General features: G+C 50.0%; 1 protein-coding gene across 1 annotated transcript in view; it reads left to right on the top strand.

The window, feature by feature from the left end:
• Positions 1-316: 316 nt before the first annotated feature.
• The window catches only part of LOC105002500 (multidrug resistance protein 3-like), a 72,020-nt gene continuing 68,908 nt past the window's right edge, over positions 317-3,428 (top strand). Inside the window, exon 1 of the mRNA XM_010859134.1 lies at positions 317-526. The gene's annotated coding sequence lies outside the window, so the exon portion shown is untranslated. The remainder of the gene's footprint in view (positions 527-3,428) is intronic.

The following is a 3,428-nucleotide window of genomic DNA, read 5'->3' as shown; positions in this document are numbered from 1 at the left end:
GTTGGCAATGTTCCCGGGGCACTCATGAGCGCCGCATCCCACAATCCCCAAGCCAGCTGCGGCGCTGCTCCCCAGTGTGCAGACTGTAGCACCAGGGTGGCGAGCGCTAGCCCGGCCTCTTGACAGCTGCCCATGTGCCCGGCGGGCTCTAGCAGGTAGCTTTAAAGGTCCGCGCGGCCAGCCCCGCCCCTCGCGCGCGGCGATTGGCTCCAGCTGGGGCGGCATTGGCTCGATAGGTGCAGAGAGGGCGGGGCTGCGCGCGCGAGGCCCGTGGCTCCCCGTGGCGTCCGCTGCTGGGGCGCGAGTGGAGGCTGAGTGCGGGTGGTTGGGCGTGCGGGGCCAGCGGGCACGCGCGTGCGCGGCGCCGAGATCCCTGGGGAAGTAGGGGAGCGGCCGACGCCGAACCGCACGCGCAGCCCGGCTCCTGGCGGTGCGCGCGAGAGCGGGGGTGGTGCGTTCGTGTGCGCTCGTGAGTGTGTGTATTTGTGTAGAGCTCTGGTGCGGTGCGCCAGCCGCCAGTGCCCGGGTACGAGTCCTCCATCGTCTTCCACACCCTCCCTCCGTCCGCCTTCCTTCCCTGCCACCCTCCCGCGTCCCCACGGCCGCAAGCCGAGCAAAAGCCGAGGAAAGCAGGTGGGGGCGGGGCGGGCGGGGTCGCACGAGACAAAAGGGTCCGGGGGTCAGCCCGCCATGGCCCTTCCGGAGCCTGGGGGGCCTGGGACGGCGCCTCGCCAAGGGGGGCGGCGGTCCCGAAGAGCCTTGAGCGCCCGCAACGCCGCCGTGGAGAGGAGGAACCTGATCACGGTGTGCAGGTACGGCGCGGCCCGCCGCTCGGGGACAGAGGAGGGGGCAGCCGGCGCCGCGGGCTGGGGAGAGCGCTAGCCCCTGGAGGTCCCGGAGACAACCGGCTGGAGCCCCGGCTGCCGCCGCCGCCCCGGGCGTGTCCGCGGCCAGAGCGTCCTGTGTGGGGCCGGCCTGGGCTCCGCCAAGGCCCCGGACTTTCCGTCAGTTTCAGTGCAGGGAACCGCTTGAGGGTAGGGCTTGGGGCGGGGCTCGGGGAGGATTTGTTTTCAATGTACAATCTAGCGTCTGAGTGAAAGAGGAGGGCAGGGAGGAGGAGCCGTTTCCTTTTAGTACGCGTTAAGCTGTCTGGCAGCTTTTCGTCAAGTAATTGTTGACTGTGTTGCTTCAAAATCGGAGTGCGTTTTGTTTTCTGTTTTTGATTGTTTGCACATTGTCGTTTCGTGCCACAGATAGTGAGTGCCTACTACATGCTAGCCGCGTGTGTATGTGTTTCCTTGTCCTCTGCACTCTAAATTGCAGTGTTACTGATATTTCTGCAATTGATACCAAGAGTAGGACTGTGGAGGATACCTAGTCGGTGATTTATTTCAAGTTTTGCCTTTCTTTGTTTTGTAACTATAATCGTAATATTCCCTTACTTTAAAAAATGTATTTAGAAATTACTTTCAACCAGCCTTGTAGTCAGAAATAACTAACTTTTAGCATGCTGACATTTTGTTTAAGTCTTGTTTCTGGGTATTAAATCCATGGTAGTCCTAAGCATCCGTTTCTTAGGAAGGTCATTGAGCCATCAAGTTGTTGTAAAAGTAGTTTGTTGCATGAAACTCTTCCTTAGCCATCAAAAATCCTGTAAGAATAAGAGAATGAGGAGACCTTTCCCTCCTTTACAATTTACATGTTTTTTTTCTTTTCCTTATGTAAAGATGTGTCTAAAAAAAAAAGATGTGTCTAGCGTGTTAAGCAGAATATAGATATTTATACTCGGGCTTATATTCAGTAACTTTGAGCAGGTTTGTTGTTGTTTTTTTTTAATTGCATTGTGCTTAACAGCTGTTCACCCCTCTGGTAGGAAGACCTGCCTCACTGACTTTTATGGCACTTGGAGTTATAAACAGTAAAATATTAACATGGGATCTTTTGAATTGACATTTGTGCTGTTTAGGATGCAACCTTTTGAGGAAGATAGGTGTATGAAATTTTTTTTACATCTAGGCAGTGTTTTTAAGTTAGGTAAATAGAACAGTAAACAAGGCTAACTTTCTTACAGTTTTTGGGAGAGTTTTGTTACCTACTAGTGGCTGCTGCTAAGTCACTTCAGTCGTGTCCGACTCTGTGTGACCCGGTAGACTGCAGCCCACCAGGCTCCCCCATCCCTGGGATTCTCCAGGCAAGAACACTGGAGTGGGTTGCCATTTCCTTCTCCAATGAGTGAAACTGAAGTCGCTCAGTCCTGTCTGACTCTTCTCGACCTCATGGTCTGCAGCCTACTAGTGGCAGCTGAAGTGATTTTGAGTGTTTGTAGGATAATGTTAATTACCCAAATATTTCAGCCTGGAACTTTAAACACCTGGGCTGACATAAATTGCTCTCAATCATTGTGGCAGTCTTCAGAACAGTGGGTGTTGAAGATTTGGGGTAAAACACTGTGAGACGTTTTATACTCTACTAATTTTTAAAGACAATAAAAACCGATGAATAAAAAAAATCAGTGGAGGATACTGTTTTGCATCTCCATTTTTGTCATGGCAGCAGAGGCAGTGCAGGAAAAGAAAGGGACACATCTAAACCTTATTTAAGTTACATGTTTAAGAAATTTCAGTCACTGATTTGTGTGGGCAGTTGTCTGGGATAGCAGAATTTTTGTTGTGTTTGTCTAATTATTCTTTTCTACTCTGGAATGAGCATACATGCTGACTTTAGTTGCAGTTTATGATAAATTTAGTATTGTAGCTAAAAGAAATTTCATTATTGTAGTTATAATAAATTTCAGTTTCTGGATTAGATTTCAACTTGTGTATTTATTTATGTGGATAATGTTACTAACACTGTTCTTCATGTTCAAATAGTTGGTGGATATCAATTATTATCCTTTTCTAGTAATGAAATCTATTTGATAGATTTTGTCTAAAGGCTTTCAGTTTTGGGGGAAAAGTCATTGTAGGCTGCCGGGGTCCTGCCCCGGCTGATCCAGGGTATTCGAAGCGGGGACAGCGTCGGCGACCTATTTATTTAAATATTTTATCAAAGATATAAAGAGTAATAGGATGAGGATAGCTCAGTAGGAAAATTCAGTGGAGAAAAGAGGCTGAGTAGCTTGGTTTACGCGGGAGACCAATAAAACTTCAAGACAAGAAGTTTGCACCACTTACGTAGGCCGCAGGCGTCCTTCCGTTCTCCCGAAGGAGAGGAGACACTGAGGCCTCCCTGGTCGGATCTTAGAAGCCCAGGCATAATTAGTAAGCATGGCGGGTTCCGCGCTCCAGATGGAGACTCAGCCAGAGTGAGAGAGAGCGACATGGGGAGACCAGTATTTCGAGAAACTGATCCCAATTCTTTATTTTCCATGGTCCTTTTATACACTGAGATGTTATGCAAAAGTCACGCGGGGTCAGCAGTCCTGACTT

The sequence above is a fragment of the Bison bison genome, unplaced genomic scaffold (assembly GCF_000754665.1).
Source record: "Bison bison bison isolate TAMUID 2011002044 unplaced genomic scaffold, Bison_UMD1.0 scf7180017864454, whole genome shotgun sequence".
Taxonomy (NCBI): Eukaryota; Metazoa; Chordata; class Mammalia; order Artiodactyla; family Bovidae; genus Bison; species Bison bison.
Note: the sequence above shows the minus strand (reverse complement) of the source record. Positions and strands in the feature narration are given on the sequence as shown.